Here is a 17,969-nt window from a genome sequence, read left to right as displayed (position 1 = left end):
ATGCTTGAAATACCCAAAATAGCAGCTAAAGATTCTCCCATTAGTATAGCCAAGAAAAGACCATGAACCCCAAGGAGCCCATTCTTCACGTTCTCACATGGATGCACCAGGGGCCACTTTACTTCCCAGAAAGTCAACCGCTCTTTTATAGGTGATGGAGGGGCTAGAGAGCTATCCCTGAAGTCAGGAAGACCTGAGTTTGAATCCTGCCTCAAACACATCCTAGCTAGACCTCTCTGGGCCACAGATAGCTCTCAAAGATTATAAATTGCAAACAAACTATCAATCCACATTTGTGGGGAGAGTTGCCACTTCAGGAGTTATTAAAGTATCATCGATTTCTCTTTTTTTTCCTCTACAGTCCTCCACTCTGGGGGAATTTTATCAGCTCCCATGAATTCATTACCATCTCTATGCAGATGATTGCCAAGGCGGTATATCTCCTCCTCTGGTCTCTCCTGCATCACCAACCCATCTAGTGGACATTTCCAACCCTATATCTCCTGGATCTGAAATTTAACTTGTATACAATCATTGTCTTTCTTCCCCACCCCTTCCCTCTTCCAAACTTCCCTTATTTCTGTCAAAGATATCATCATTCTCCTAGTTGCCCAAGCTTGCGCCCCTTGGAATATCCTCAACTCCTCACTCTCCCACCACCACCCTCATGTTTGATCAATTGTGAATTCTATCTCCAATCAATCAATAAACATTTACTAAGTCCCTTGCGTCTTCACGTGTTTATAAGTTTGCCGTAAGCCTCATCTCCCTCTCTTTTCCCGTGTGCGTGGCTGGGAAAGCTCGCTTTAACTCAGGTTTTTTATTTTAGTTATTATTAATAAATCCTACTAAATATAATACTTAGAGATGTTGTGTATTCATTTTTAATCTTTACAGCCAATCACTTGGCTTCCCCGACCTGTTTCCTCATCTGTAAAATGAAGGAGGTGAACCAGAACAGCCCCTATTCCAATCCTATAATGGATGCTGAATCAAACGAGACTTGGAGTCCAACTGGACCTGTGCTCCTTGCGAGGCATGCCATCATGGTGGGGACTTCAGCTCTCAGCATCAGAGGCAAGAGAACACTTTCTCCAACAGAGTTCTCGAGACATATTCCAGAGTGTGAAGGCTAATGATTTACCTTCCTTCTGGTCCTGATATATCTTCCCGTATTTAGTTATTTAGGTGATGTCTCCTCCCTTACAATGTGAGGGCAGGATTTGTTTTTTCCTTCCTTTGTAGCCCCAACACTTAGCAAAGGACTTAATAAATGCACGTTGATGGATGGATGGATGATATATTAAGCTCCAGCTGTGTTCAAGTCTTTGGAGAGAGCAAAACCAAACAGCATCTTCCTTCAAAGGGCTTATATTACAAGGATCCCTTCCACATCACAAGGATTAGAGGCTTGGAGTTAGGGGCACAGCACTCTCGTGATTTGGGAAATCCACGTAAAATTTTTTGGCCCTCCCTTCATACTAGAGAAAAAGTCGGAATTTCTCCTTTTTCTTTTATGGGGTATTTATAGTACTTTATTGTAAAATCTGGGTTAAGTATTTGGTCAGAGGCTACCTATAGGTCAATGTTAACATTTCCAGGCTTTCTGTGTCCTCTGCTGGCTTTCTTGTTCTCCTCTTAACTTTTTGCTTATTTTTAAATTTTATTTTTACTTATTCTGACCTTAAAAAAGAAATTGTATATATTGATGGCATTTAGAGATAAAGATGTTGATATTATACAATACCACACATACATTTTACACATTTCTGAGTTCTGTGTCATCTGCTACTCTTCTTATGTTGTCAGTGACTTCTGCAAAACTCCCCAAAAATTCCCATTTAATTTCTTATTTCCATATTACAATCCATGATATAACAAGACCACAATGGAGAAAGCCAAGATGTGGAAGGGATATCTATATATTGTCAAATGGGTCCATATTACACATGGAGGATTCCCGATGGGTTGTTCTGAAGACCAAAAGAGAAAAATGCATGGAGAAGACTTTGGAAATCAACATTCACTTGCATTGGCCCAGGGGTCAGAGGAGACCCGAGTCCATCTCCTGCTTCTGATGGCCACTACTTATTTGACCTTGGGACAGATCATCGAAATTCTCCACAATTTTAAATATTAAGTGGCCTCTGAGGTGTCTGCCAACTTTACATCTATGATCCAATGACCCCTCAAATCATTTTGCTTCTCAGTTTCCCCATCTGTAAAACAAGGCTAATAACATTATACAACCTACCTCACAGGGCTGTTTTGAAGAATGGTGTTCTATAAACCTAAAAGCAATATAGAAATGGGAGCCAAATACTGTTATTGCAGAAGAACGGTTTAAAGCAGAGGTGTCAAACATAAGCAGAATCCCAAAGATGGAACATGTAATTAGGAAAAACTTAACAAAATAAATAAAAATACAATAGAACATAGATAATGTCAGTATTTGGTATTCTGAGTCAATATGTAGCTTATAGGAATCTTCTATATGGTTATGGGGCCATATTACTATTTGAGTTTCTTTTTACACTGGTGTAATGGATGGAGTGTTGGGCTTGAAGACAAATGGACTTGGATAAGAATGCTGACTCGGATCATTCTTAGCCACGACCTAGAGCAAATCACATCAGTTCTCTGAGATTTAGTCTCCTCATCTGTAAAATAGGGATAGTAACCCTTAACAGTATCCACTTCATGGCATTGCCAATAATCTATGTAAGCACTTTGTTAATGCACTATGTAAATGACAACTATTACTATTATTGTCAATATTTGTTATAGTATTATGAAGGATCATAGAGTTGCAGTTGGAAGGGACCTCACACATCATCATAATAACATCATAGATTTAAAGGTCAAAGAGATCTCAGAGGCTATCTGGTCCAACACTCTCGTTTTATGGATGAGGAAACTGAGGCAGAAAGAACAAGGACCTCAGAAGCTATCTAGTCTAACATTCTCATTTTATAGATGAGGAAACTGAGGCAGAAAGAACAAGGACCTCAGAGGCTATCTAGTCTAACATTCTCATTTTATAGATGAGGAAACTGAGGTAGAATGGATAAGGACCTCAGAAGCTATCTAGTCCAACAAATTTCATTTTATGGATGAGGAAACTGAGGCAGAGAGGGCAAGGACCTCAGAGGTTATCTAGTCCAACAAATTTCATTTTATGGATGAGGAAATTGAGACAGAAAGGACAAAGACCTCAGAGGCTATCTAGCACAACACTCTCATTTTATGGATGAGGAAACTGAGGCAGAGAGGGTAAGAACCTCAGAGGTATCTAGGCCAATAAATTTCATTTCATGGATGAGGAAAATGAGGTAAAGTGGGCAAGGACCTCAGAGGCTATCTAGTCCAACACTCATTTTATGGATGAGGAAACTGAGGCAGAAAGAAGTCAAGGACCACAGAAGCTATCTAGACCAACATTCTCATTTTATAGATAAGGAAACTGAGGCAGAGAGAAGGAGTATGACTTAACTAAGGACATATCAGTAGTAAATAAGAGGTAAAATTTGAACCCCAGGACTCTGACTCCAACACTAGCATTTTTAACATGGTCCCAAAGGTTACTCAGATTACCATTTTATTTTATACTCTCAAAACTGAGACCCATTAGGGATAAGGTCATATAGGTACTAAGCATAGCGAGTCTCAGAGGTGGAATCCAAACCCAGGCCTTTGGTTCCAGAGACATCTCATTTTCTATTATATGATATTGCCACCCAGGAGGTATGGTGAGTGCTGAAACCCTCCAAAGCCTCATGGCCCTCAAAGGGGCATGAGGGATAAAAGGAGGGACATTTCTCCCAGTCAAGGCTCCCAAGGTTGTGGAAGGGCAGAGATGGAAGAAGCTTAGAGATCCAGAGCCTTCATTTTTCCTGGCTAATCAGACCCAGAATCATCAAAAATTCTCTGAAACATATATCATGTTTCCTTTTTTACTTTCTAACAGGTGAGCCATAGGAGATGTTCCCTATGACACGCAGGGAAAAAAAGTAGCTCCCTGGCCCCATTACCTTCTCTTATTAAGTCTGTTTTCATGCTGGGTTATTTGATGCGTCCAGTCAATAGCAATTTAAATGATACTCCGTGATGCCCTTTGTTCACATCATTTATTTCCATCTCTTTATCTGATTTTGCCAACAGGACCTAATTTGAGAGAGGCTGCAGTTCACCAGCAGGAGGGATTTAAACACTGTTACGACTGACATTTCCCCTCATCTCCTGTCCCATGGGGTACCTGATTGCAAATTTATCATACACCAGAGGTCCTGCCATCCAAAGAGACAGGGCTTACAGTAGCAGCAGCAACTCATTTAGAAAGGTTCCCCGGCCCCTCGGTGCCTGGGACTGCCACACACCGACTAATTAATCCTTATTTGACCTGAATTAATGCTTAATCTGTGTGAAATGAGAGAGATTTACTAGGATACAGCAAATCTGAGATGATAGAAATCTCCCCAAGAGAGGAACGGAGGCGGCATCCACCTGCCATGCAGGACGATGCCCTTTGGGATCTGGAACGGGATTTGAACTTGGGTTCTTCTCCCTTTTCCTTCCTAGGGGAGGAACACGAGCTCGCCGCGAGCGAACATCGTCTCCCCGTTCCCCGAATAAAAGTAGCCTGGCGGAGCTTTCAGGGAAAGGCACCGTGTGATCGGAATTAAATGTCAAACAAGGCTTTCCGTCGGCAATCCAAAGAACAGGTGTCAAATCATGACAGACTGAGCCACCGCAGATGAGTACCTGCCTGGGTCGTCAGCAGCAGCTCGCTCCTGGGAAGGCTTATGATTTACGGGATTAGTATAGCGTTCTTTATGCAGCCACTTAAGAGAACTTGGAATGTAGCAGATGCCAATCAGATGACAAATTCCCCAAGAGCAGGAGGGGGGGAGCTAGTCTCCCCACCCAGATTTTGGCAAAGGGCCCAGTCAATCAGACGATCAATCAATCAATCAATCAATCGGCAAACATTGATTAAGCTCCGACTATGCGCTGGGGCTCCATACTACTTGCTAAGGAAACGATTACAAAAAGAAAAGCATCCCTGCCCTCCGGAAGGGTACATTCTACTGGGAGAGACCCTGTAAAACATATAAAGAGGTAGACAAGATACATGCAATATTCATAACATTGCAAAAATAATCAGATACAAAATAGAGAGTGAAGGTTGCTTGGTACAGTGGAAATGACTCTGGATTGGGGGGGGGGTGTCAAAAGACCTGGGTTCAAATCCCAGCTCAGTTGCTTATTTCCTATGTGACCCTGAGCAAGATACAACCTCCCTGGGCTCAGTTATCTTCATCTGTAAACATGAGATCGTTGGATAGAGAAGAATAATGGACAAATAAAAAAAGTTACTGGAGACAGATGAGCTCCATTCCAGTGCCATCTCTTCAATTACTCTTCAATTAAGTTTTATTATTATTATAATTTTTAACTATATAATAATTATGATAATTATTAACTTTTCTGGGCTTCATGGGTAAAATGGTCTCCTAGGTTCCTCCCAACTCAAAATCTACAGACCTGTAAAATACTAGATAATTTTTTCTGGGAAGTTATTCATAAGTGAGAGGTATCATGGTCTAATAGAAGGATAGCAGACCCCATTTCTGAGATCTGGATTCAACTCTTACCCTTCTAATACATACTAGCTATATCTCAGAGCAGGTCACTTAGCCCCTTAGTTCTCTAGACACCTTTCTTTTTTTTCCCCTTTTATTCCATTTTTTCCCCCACGGTTACATGATTCTTGTGATCTCCCTCTCCTCTTCCCTCTCCCCTCCTGGAGTTGACAAGCAATTTAAGTGGGTTATACATGAATTATTACTCAATGCCTATTTCCATATTATTCATTTTTTAAAGTCATCTTTTGAAACCAAAACCCCAAACAATATACTTATGAAACAAGTGATAAATCATATGTTTTCTTCTGGATTTCTACTCCCACAGTTCTTTCTCTATATGTGGATAGCATTCTCATAAGTCCTTCAGTATTTCTAGACAACTTCCTAAAGCTATAAATGGCAGAGAAAGCAGAGATCTTTGCTAATAGGGGAAGCTTCCTCACTGGGAGTTCTCCCAGAGGCATTGTACCCCTTGGTCAGCAGACTGCAGCCCAAATCAGATTAAAATGTAATTGGGAAATGTTTAATTAAATAAAAACACAATAAAAATAGATAATGTCATTTTGTGGTTTTCTAAGTCAACAGGCAACCCACAGGAATCCATTTCTGCTTGAGTTTGAAATGCATTGGACCAGATTAATGAAATTCCTGGTCCAATCGCTAAACTTTATCACTAGTAGTTTGAAGTTCCAGACAATGGTTCATGTGGGAGGTGTAATACAGGTTTTAGCACTGCCCTGTTTGGTCATCTGAGTAGTTTCAAAGAAAGCGATGACATTTCCAAAGGCCTGAACTAGAATAAAATGTATTTGGGAAATGTTTAACAAAATAAGGAAAAAATACAAACAACATAGATAATGTCCATTTGTAGGGCAGCTAGGTGGTGAAATGGATAAAGTGTAGGCCCTAGAGTCAGGAGGACCTGAGTTCAAATCCAGCCTCAGACACTAACTAGCTGGGTGATCCTAGCTAAGTCACTTTACCCTATTTGCCTCAGTTTTTTCATCTGTAAAATGAGCTGGAAAAGGAAATGGCAAGTCACTCCAGTATTTGCCATGAAAACATCAAATAGAGTCAGAAGAGAAGTCAAAAAGGAATGAAAAACAAGAATAAAATGCTAATTGGTAGTTTTCTAAATCAAGAGATTCTCAATGTGAAAACAACCTTTTACGTTGGAGTTTGGAATTGGTTTCTTCTTTGTGCCAGGAGGAGAATCAATTTCAGTGGGCATCACTCATGACAGGTCATAAGATCAGAACATGGCAGCAATGAAAAGGATTTTAGAGATTCCCTAATGCAATTACCTCCTTTTACATGGAAGGAAAACTGAAACCCTGAGAGAAGTAATGAATTTTCCAAAATCACATACATAGCTAGTTAGTAAAAGAATCAAAAACAGAAGCTTGGTCTCCCAACTCCCTGCCCAACGTTCTTTTTACTATTACAGTTTTTCTATCAACATTTTATGAGTATGAGAACCTTTTAAAATATCTTTTAGAATTCATTTATTGACATATCTTCTTCTGACATTCCCTTCATTCCTCCAGGATAGCCCTTCCCCTCCACCACCCAGAGATCCAGTCCTTATTAAAAAGAATGAAAAAGAGGGTGGGGAGAAAAAAAGCAGTGCAACTAAATTAACCAACTTATCAACCAAGACTGATAGTGTTTGCAGTATTCCATGCCCATAATCCCACCCCCACCCTGCAAAAAAGGAAGGGCTCCTTTTTACTGTCAATGAATTTCACAGACCCCCACATAAAAGTTGTCATCCTATTAGTATTCATTGATTGAGACAGAACTTGTCAAAAACTTTGCTGACTTCAGAAACATTTTCAGATGAATTGGGGTCTTATTCATTACAAAAGGATCGGTGTGAGTTATACATATGTGTAGGAGACACATTATTTATTCAGTCAACAGGAGGTATATTTCTTTATTCATGATACTGAATCATTTAAAGAGAGAAACTGTGAACTGGTCCAACTATAATAGAAAACAATTTGAAAATTATGTTTTAAAAAGGGGGAGAAGAGAGCTAAAATGTGTGTATTTTTTAACCCATAGATCCTACTTCTCGAAATAAAATCAAGGCTATCACAGACAAAAAGAAATGTGCTCTATGCACTAAAATGTTCAGAGCATCATTTTTGTTGTGATATTAAAGAAAAAGAAAGGGACAGCTAGGTGGCTCAGTGGATTGAGAGTCAGCAGCCAAGGTTCAAATCCGGCCTCAGACGTTTCCTAGCTATGTGACCTTGGGCAAGTCACTTAACTCCTATTGTCTAGCCTTTGCCATTCTTCCTCCTTAGAACTAATGTACAGTATTTATTTTAAGACAGAAGCTAAGGGTTTTTTAAAAAAGGAAAGGAAATAAGTGCTCATCGGTTGGGAAATGGCTGGACAAATTGCGCCACATGAGTGTAACGGAATAGTACTATACTACAAGAAATGATGAACATAAAGAATTCGAAGTTACAGGGGAAAAAATATATGAACTGATGCAGAGTGAAATGAGCAGAACCAGGAAAATAATATCCATGGTAACTACAATCATGTGAATGGAAGGAATGATAAAATGAAACTGAATATACTAGATAATTAATTACAAGTAGAAAAATTTTGAGAATCATTTAGTGCCAGTAGTGTCAAACTCAAATAGAAATGGATCCCTTGATTCAGAAAAACACAAATGTGCATGATTTATATTGTTAAATATTCCACAATTACATTTTTTAAGTTTATAATTTTTTTTCCAGATCAAAGCAATTTGTTACTACTCATTTTCTGATACTTTACAATCCATGTTCCTCCTTCCCGTGCCCTTTTCCCTTCCCAGAAAGGCAGGTGAGAGAGGTTGTACATATATTGTCATATAATGCATATTGCAATGTTCATCACGTTGTTAAAGAAGACAAACATTGCCCACACTAGAGAAAAAATCATGGAGGAAAGGAAGTGAAGAATGCTATGTTTCAATCTGATCCGTTCCCTTTTTTTGTCGTGAGTCTCTTGGAATTGTCCTGAATCCTTGCACTGCCTTTTGAAGGCTATGCTTTTTCCATAGTCCAGCATCTGGCATGCCAGTGGAGATGACATGTCTACCAGATGACAGCCTGCTCTACACAGATAATAAAATAAATACAATGGATGCTTTTTTCACTGACCAGCCATAAATTGTAACTGGCCCTAGGCAGGCCTGATTTAATAGCTTCATCCTGCATCTCCAATCCATAAGGCCTGTTGTTTTTCTCTTGTCCCCACTGACTGGTCAGAAAGGACAAATGGTTAAAATTCAAAAAAAAAATAAAAAATAAAAAATAAAAAAACTCCAGCCCGGTGCCTGCATTTCTATTATTCAGCCATGCCAAGATGTGACAGCGTAAGAGAATCACAAGATAATGTTAAGACTCAAGTTTTCAAATGTTTACTCTCTCCTCAGTGAACTTTGACATTGGAATGCATTATTGCATTGCCATTTTCAACTCTCACGCCAATCTCCATCTTGGCGCATATCAGAATTTTAATGTCTGCTTCTCGGGCTGAGTTATGGTAATTTATTGTAATGGGGCATTTTGACCTTTTCAGTATTTTGTGTTTTTATTGGATAGCTGTTTCCCCTCTTCCCTAGGGGGTTAGCCAGACTGAGAATGAGAGAGAGTGGTAAGACTAGCCAATGGAAATCCAGAATAGTAAAAAGGTCAAAAACCTAGAGTAAACTACTAATTTGGGGAGGGGAAAGGAGGTTGGGGAAGGGAGGCAGGAAAAAGGAGAAATCACCAACTATTGTGACAGGGGCTGAAGGACAAGCTGACGGGTGAGTCAGCACTGATGCGTGGTGGTGAGTTCATGGCTTTGGTAGGTAGACCTTAACGGAGCTCAAGGCCAACCAAGGCAGTCTGGGCAGCTTTCTAAGAAGGGAGAATCAAGTAAATATATATGTTTTCCCTCTAGAGGGTTCAGCAAAGCAATATCTATTAATGTCTCCTGCTTGTGAGTCACTGGTAGGTTCATGAGCCTGGCAGGGTCCTCAGAGGCCCATCTAGTTGTCATTTTTCTAGGAAAGTATGGCCTTAAGAGATTTAAGGATTTGAAGATGAAGGTCACAAACACAGTGAGTCAAAGGCAGAATTTGAACCCAGGTGCTCCCATTCCAATGTCAATGGTCTTTCCATTGTCCCCGACTCTTTCCTTTTGCTATGTCATTTGTTGAATCATACTGATATTCCTGGGATGTTGTCTTGATTGAGTCATTTATAGCAATAAACTCCAGCCTTTTTTGAAGACCTATTCAAGTTAATGCTTGGAGTATGCTTCAGTTCTACAACTATGACTCTCTGCCTCCTCATTACACAAATATTTATGGAGTGACTACTGTGGCCCAGCCACTGGGGATAAAGAGACATAAACAAACCAGTTCTGGTCTTCAAGAAGCTTAGGTTCTACTGGAAAAGAGGAGAGAGCGAAGGGAGCATGACCAGTACACAAGAATTGTGCAAAGAAAATTGAAGGGAGAAAAAAATCTGAATAAGTGAGAAGATCATGGAAGGCTTCACAAAGGAAGTAAGACCTGAGATAACTGAAGAAAGATGGGTACAATATGATGAAGGATTGCTGATCAACTTGACAAGTTCTCTTCCACCCCCAATCAACTTGATGAAGTTAGAAAGTGTGGATTGTTTTTTTGGAAGCATGAATCTCATGAAGGTAGCCCATACCAGGTACTAGAGATGCTTCAATAACTGGTAAATGGAGGGGCAGCTGGGTGGCTCAGTGGATTGAGAGTCAGGCCTAGAGACAGATGGTCCTGGGTTCAGATATGACCTCAGACACTTCCCAGCTGTGTGACCCTGGGCAAGTCACTTGACCCCCATTGCCTACCCTTACCACTCTTCTGCCTTGGAGCCAATACATACTATTGACTCCAAGACAGAAGGTAAGGGTTTAAAAAAATGTTTAAATAAAAATAAAAATAAATAACTGGTAAATGGGAAGATGGACTCTTGTCAGAGGAACTGCCTTCTCCATCTATAGAAAACAAACTGTGAAATTGCTCTCCCCCTTTCCACTCATATCTTTCATATATGTCCCTTTCCCTCCAATCTCAGGGCCACCATCCTAATTTAGGCCTTCATTACTGTTTATCTGAGCTATTGTCCTCTAACTTGTCTCCTCTGCCTTATGCCTTTTTCTCCTCCAATCCATTTTCTTTTTCCTTTTTTTTAACCCTTACCTTCTGTCTTAGCATCAACTCTAAGCCAAAAGAGCAGGAAGGGCTAGAAAAGCATTGGTTAAGTGACCTGCCCAGGGTCACACAGCTAGGAAGTGTCTGAGGCCAGATTTGAACCCAGGACCTCCCAACTCCAAGCCTGGTGCTCTACCCACTGCACTACCTGGCTGCCCCCCTCCAATTCATTTTCCACATACTTATAAGGACAGGTTTCACCATTATCATTTCCCTTTCAAGAAGTTCCTTTTGCCTCCAGTAGGAAACAACTTGGCTTGGCATTTAGAGCCGTTCACGGTCTGGCTCCAATCTAACTTTCCCAGCTGATGACACATTACACCCTCTTACACACTCCAAGTTCCAGCCAAATTGGCATGTTTGTAGGCAGTGGAGAAAATTGCACATTGGATAAACAAGTTAGGGCAAGAGATTCAAAAAGGCCGCCTTATGCCCGACTTTCAGAAGTCTTTGTGCAGGAAAAAGTAAAAATGAACCACCTGCCAGGGCTACGGCCAAAGAGAGAAAGAGGTTTCCTTTTAATGAAGAGAGAGAACCAAGAGACCGGCCGTCGCCCCCATCCCCTCTCCCAGCAGAGCCCCATCTCCAGCCCCACACACGTGGTCTGGATGGGCTTCAGTCCTCTAATGAGAGGTGAAGTTCTCTTTTCTCATACTCTTCCCCTCGTTATCCCGGCTTAGCTTGTAGACTTTCCCTCAAAAGGGGGAGCAGGAAGTCCTCAAGGTAGAACATGAATCAGATAGGACACGAGGATTTATTTCCTCCACACTAAAGAAGTGCTAAGCACAAAATTTTCAAAAATGGACATTGAAAGAATAACTGAAAATGGGATTCGGTCCTTTGTGATTACTCTGATCATCTCTGCCAGGGGTTGAGTCACAAACTGGATCATGAAGGAGTTTCTGAGACTTCTGGGTAGGCTTTTCCCATTTCGCTTCATTTCTGCACAGTCCAAACTCCCCATCCCTGTTTTCTGCCAATGGTTCCTTTTTCCAGTCGTGCATCCGTCCTGCATCCTCAGTGGGCCTCCCATCTCTCAGACTCACAGCTTGGCCTCCAAGCCTGGACATCCGTACCTCAAACAGGATCATCAGGGATCTACTCTGGAAAGGAACAACGAAGGGAGAAGGGAAGTCGGGGACCAGGGCACGAGCTTCCCTTGAGTCCTCTTCTTCTAGCTGCCAGGTGGGAGAAGTCGCAGGGTGGCCCAGAAGGTACCATCCAGCCCCCAAGCTCTCGTTGGGAGTCCAGTGACAAACAGTGCTGCTCGCTACATGGGAAAAGGACCGGGTCACTTCAGTCCTGAGTCTCCTCCTGTCAGAAAGCATGCAGGAAGCTCTCCACCATTTCCAAAGGACCCAAATGTTTGAGCCATCAGAAACAGAAGGACACGGGGCAGCTGAGTAGCTCAGTGGATTGAGTGCCAGGCCTAGAGACGGGAGGTCCTAGGTTCAAATCTGGCCTCAGACACTTCCCAGCTGTGTGACCCTGGGCAAGTCACTTGACCCCCATTGCCTACCCTTACCAATCTTCCACCTATAAGTCAATACACAGAAGTTAAGGGTTTAAAAAAAAAAGAAAAAGAAAAAGAAGGACACACCAAGGAGCCAATACACAGAAGTTAAGGGTTTTAAAAAAATAAAGAAAGAATAAAAGAAACAGAAGGACAGCTTTTACAGGGCTTGCTACAATGGCCTCCTGAAAAGAACCCAGCTCTAGGAATTCTCTCTAACTTACCAGCCATAGGATCTTGGATCAATTATTTCAATTCAATTGAATTCAACAAGCATTGATTTACCGAGCATCTATTATGTGCCCAGCAATGTGTTAGATTCTGGGGAATACAAAGAAGGTAGTTAGATGACTAAGTGGAGAGAGAGTTGGTCCTGGGTTTACATCTGGCCTCAGACATTCCCTAGATGTGTGACCCTGAGCAAGTGACTTAATCCCAATGACCACTCTTCTGCCTTGGAACTGATCCTTTGTATTGATTTCAAGGCAGAAGGTAAGGGTTTTTAAAAATAAAGGAATACAGGGGGCAGCTGGATAGCTCGGTGGATTGAAAGCCAGGCCTAGGGATGGGAGGTCCTAGGTTCAAATCTGGCCTCAGACACTTCCTAGCTGGGTGACCCTGGGCAAGTCACTTGACCCCCATTGCCTACCCTTACCACTCTTCTGCCTTGGAGCCAATATTGGCTCCAATACAGAAGGTGAGGGTTTAAAATTAAAAAAATAAAGAAATACAAATACAAAAAGGAAATAAAGATGCTTGCATTCCTTTGGTCAAGAAACAATATATAAAGATAAATAAATATAAAACTAAGATAATTTCTGATGGAGGCACACAGGCCTAACATAAAGGACAGTTTATTAACAATAGAACAGGGATTCCAGAGGGCACAATGGAAAGGGATAGAGAAATAGGGTAAGGAGAGATTAATATAAGGGATTTTTTTTTCATTTCTTGCATTTGTACCAATCTAGCACACAGTACAATGTCTGGGGCATAGTGCTACAAATTCCTCTTAAATGCTTGTTGATTGTTGAGTGATAGGTATGAAAGAGTAGAGAGTGAGAGTCAAAGAAAGGAAAGAGAGTAAGCATTTAAATAATGTCTACTATGCCCCAAATACAGAGTATTTTTTACAATTATTATCTCATTTGGCCCTCAGAACAATCCTGAGAAGTAGATGCTGTTCTTTTCCCTATTTTTAACCCTTACCTTCCATCTTGTATTGATTCCAAGGCAGTAGAGTGGTAAGGGTAGGCAATGGGGGTCAAGTGACTTGCCCAGGGTCACACAGCTGAGAAGTGTCTGAGGTCACATTTGAACCCAGGACCTCCCATCTCTAGACCTGCCTCTCAATCCACTGAACCATCCAGCTGCCCCCTATTTTTGTTGTTGTTGAGTCATTCTTTAGTCACGATCAATTCTTCATGATCCCGTTTGGGGTTCTCTTGACGGGGATACTGGAATGGTTTGCCATTTCCTTTTCCAACTTATTTTACAGATGAGGAAACCAAGGCAGGGAGTTTTAAGTGACATGTCCAGACTCACACAGGTAATTAGTGTCTGAGACTGGATTTGAACTCAGTTCTTGGCATTCTATTCACTATACCACCTAGCTGCCAAGGGAAGGTGGCTCCCACCTCCCTCTCGGAATCTCCAAGATACAGGGCGCTAAATTGTCATGCTTTCACAAAAGCTAAGATAATGCTGATTTGATGATCAATGGCTGTGAAAGAGACAGAAGGAGGTGAAGAGTCACCCTCATATATGCTTATATCAGTAGTGTAAATGTCCAGCCATTGGTCCTTCTGCCTGACAGCCATAAGATCCTGGACGTAGACCTGAAAGGGATCTCAGAAGTCACTGAACGCGAGCCCCTTGTTTTACATAACGGGTTAGAGCAGTGAAAGTGGGCGCCACCGCCCCCTGGTGGGTGCTGCAGCGATCCAGAAAAGCGGTGATGGCCACAGGTGCATTTATCTTTCCTATTAATTGCTATTAAAATTTTGAAAAAATTCATTTCCAGGGGGCTAAGTCATATTTTTTCTTTTTCTTTTTTTTTTTAACCCTCACCTTCTGTTTTGGAGTCAAAACTGTGTGTTGGCTCCAAGGCAGAAGAGTGGTAAGGGCTAGGCAATGGGGGTCAAGTGACTTGCCCAGGGTCACACAGCTGGGAAGTGTCTGAGGTCAGATTTGAACCAAGGACCAAAAAAGTTTGGGAACCACTGGGTTAGAGCAAAGGTCCTCAAGTGAACTGTATGGTCTCTTCTCTAAATCTATGATGCTCTCATTCCAAGTTTTTTCACCTTCCCGGGTCTCAGTTTCCTTCTTCTGAGAAATGAGGGGTCGACTCCATGCCTTCTAAGACCTCCTTCGATTTAAAACCTAGAATCCAGTGAACCTTCCCTGCGTGAAGTCGGGATGCCAGACCCGATGACCTGCGCCATCCCTTCAAGCCTTCTTCCAAAGGTTCTGCAGGTAGAATCGATGCAAACATAAAGGAATGTACCACATCCCATATGAGGAAGGGGGAAAAGTTTCCTTTCGACCAGAGCTTCTTAACCTTCTTTTTTGTAGTGCGGACCCTGTTGGCAGTCTCTGAACTTCAAGCCTACGGGCCCCTTCTCAGAACCGTGCTTTTAAATAATTAAAAGAGCTGCTCGCTTTCCGTTAGAGGCCAGTGAGAATAAAGATGAGATCTTCTTTTTCCCATCCAACTTCACAGACCTTCTGAAATCTCTCCACCACCCCCTCGGACCTTGGGTTAACATCCCTGCTTTAGATGCCTCTATTTCCTTCTGATCGCAAAGCCTCGGAATTTCCAGGTTTGACAAGTCATCAAACTCCGGCGTCGGGATCTAGGAAGCGGGTACGACCGGCACCCGAGAGTGGCGGGTGGGCACTCGAGGTGATGGGCTAGTTAGAAAATCAAATCAGACAGTAAGAAAGCCATTTCTTTAGAAGCGCAGCTCCTGGAACAGTCCCCAAGTATGGCGGGCCCTTTGAGCCCCAACTCTAACCAAGAACTAATATGTCGAATTTACTCATGGAAAATGGTTCCAGAGTGGGGCAGCTGATTGAGTTACTTACGGCAACACGCCTTATTTCTTGGCGCTCCTCGTTCCCCGATGAGAGGAGCCATTCTTCTTTTTCAATATATGCCTGATTTTCGTAATCTCTCAGGCAACCATCAAACGGCCCCCATTTATTTCAACAGACATTTTATCTGCCTGGAGGTTTTATTTACTAGAACTCCAAGTGTTTCATTGCTGGTATGTTGCACCATCTGTGAGACCGTGCAAAGGTAGCGGAGGCAGAACCGTCAGACCCGACTGAAAGAACTTGGTGCCTGAGAGCTTTAAAATAACTGTGAGCTTCTTGCAGGTGCCGGGAAGACTGTCATCAGAACGAAGATGGAAAGCGAGGGGCTCCTCCCAAGGGGCTCACAGATTTTTTTTTCCAGGTGAAAGCTTTGTTGCTAGTGCACGGGGGTCTCTGTATACCGGATCCTCCTCCCCGTGTTAGATCTCCGAATGTAATTTGGCAGCTAATTGATGCTTCGAGGCCCAGAGGGGCAGACTTTGACACTTCACACGCCTTAGTCTCCATATTAACATAGCACCTTCCCCTAGAGAGACTTAAGTATTTCCTAATACTACTTAATTAATCATCACAGGTATTTCACTGAATCATAAAGTTGCAAATAGCACCTGAAAAATAAAAATCAACAACACGTTATTCCATAATTATTGTCCATGGCCGGCTTACTCGTTTCCTTGTGTCGTACAGAATTAGTCACACTCCACTTAGACACCTTCCAAGGAGCTATTAAGCATGCCAGAGCCAGGATTAGGGCACCTGGGTAGGAATAAATGGTAAGGAATATTGGATTGGGAATGGGCAGAGCTGGGGGTCTGGGACCTTGGGCAACGGCTCAGTTAATCATCAAGCATTTATTCTCTCCTCCTCTCCTGGTCTCCAAAGGGGGTGGGGGGGTTGCTGATTCTCTAATGTACCTTCTAGCTCTAAAGATCTGATATTTATTCTCCACTGCTCCCCAACAGCCCCATTCATCTCCACGAGACAGGTCTATTCTCTGTCGTCATCTGGGCAATCAGGATCGGCCAGTGTTGAGTAGGGATTGTTTCTTCCACTTGGTCTTGTATATCCGGCATCTAATGGAGTAGGGGCTTAATTAATGCTTATCAATTCATTGATTTAGAGCTGGAAGACCAAGGAGCACACATCCCCCATTTTACAGTCAGAGAAACTGAGAGCCAGTGAAGTAAATCATCGTCAAGAACCTGAGGCGGGATTTGAACACTGGTCTTCCTGATTTCCATTTACTCTACTGCTTGCTCTTTGTTGGCTCAGTGTCTTAGTCAGTACAAGCTGCTGCCCTCCCTTAATATCCTTTCTCCTTCTCATGCCTGACTCCTATTCATCATATCTCTCTCCCGGCTTATAATACATTCATTATTCTCCTAAGCACTTTACAAATAGTATCTAGTTTGATCCTTAGGACAACCCAACGAGGTACTCAGTTATTGTCGATTGCAGGGGTCCGGCAACCTTTTTGGCCGTGAGAGCCATAAATGCCACATTTTTTAAAATGTAAATTCGTGAGAGCCATACAGTGCTCACAGTGCGGATCCTGTAACAGCACCTGAAAAAAAAACAGACTTTATGGCTCCTGCAGAAAGAGCCCTGTCTGGCCCTCAAAAGAGCCAGATATGGCTCAAGAGCCTTACGTTGCTGACCCCTGGTCTATTGTTATCCCCATTTTACAGATGAGAAAATGAAGGCAGATTTATTCAGGGTCACACAGGGAGAATCTAGGCAGAACTTGAACTCAGGTCTTTCTGATTCCAGGTCCAGCACTCTATGCACACTAGCTGCCTTAAAGATATTAGTATATCTCTCCTTCCACCTCCAAAATACATTCTCCCTATGTTATATATTTTTATATATGCAAACTTCCCCAAGTAGAATTGAAGTTCTATAAGGACAGGGTCTGCTTCCTTTGGTGTCCCCAATATCCAGCAAAAACAGAGCCTGGACTTTGCTGAGTGAATAATTGATCTCTTACTCCTCTCAAGAGCCACCTCTGTTTTCCCTAGGATTTAGCCCTGACACAAGCAATGTGACTTAGATTTTTTTTTTTCCTCTTAAGAACAATTTCACTCCTCCAGCTAAGCTCTGACAACAGGCAGGATGTTTTCTACCTACTTTGAAAATCCATCCAGGATATTTCTCAGGGCACACAATGGGCACTTAATTAACTATGTTGTCTGCTGATGTTTAGAAGGCAGAACAGAGGGGAGATATGAGAGAGAAACCTCTGTGATGCAGCATTACCACATACCATTCACCCAACCTTGGAATGTCCTTTTCCCTCCTTTCCTCTTAAGTGAATCATGAACCATTCTTTAAGCCCCCACCAAAACCTCGCTTCTGTTGGAGCCTGCCCAGAACTGGGGGGATATTTGCCAAGGGATTCCTCTAGTTCTAGAATGGCAATACGGCAGTCCCTGCCCGAGTCAAGGGGTGAGATCTGGACCCAAAGGCC

This window comes from Gracilinanus agilis, chromosome 4 (genome assembly GCF_016433145.1).
Source record: "Gracilinanus agilis isolate LMUSP501 chromosome 4, AgileGrace, whole genome shotgun sequence".
Taxonomy (NCBI): domain Eukaryota; kingdom Metazoa; phylum Chordata; class Mammalia; order Didelphimorphia; family Didelphidae; genus Gracilinanus; species Gracilinanus agilis.
Note: the sequence above shows the minus strand (reverse complement) of the source record.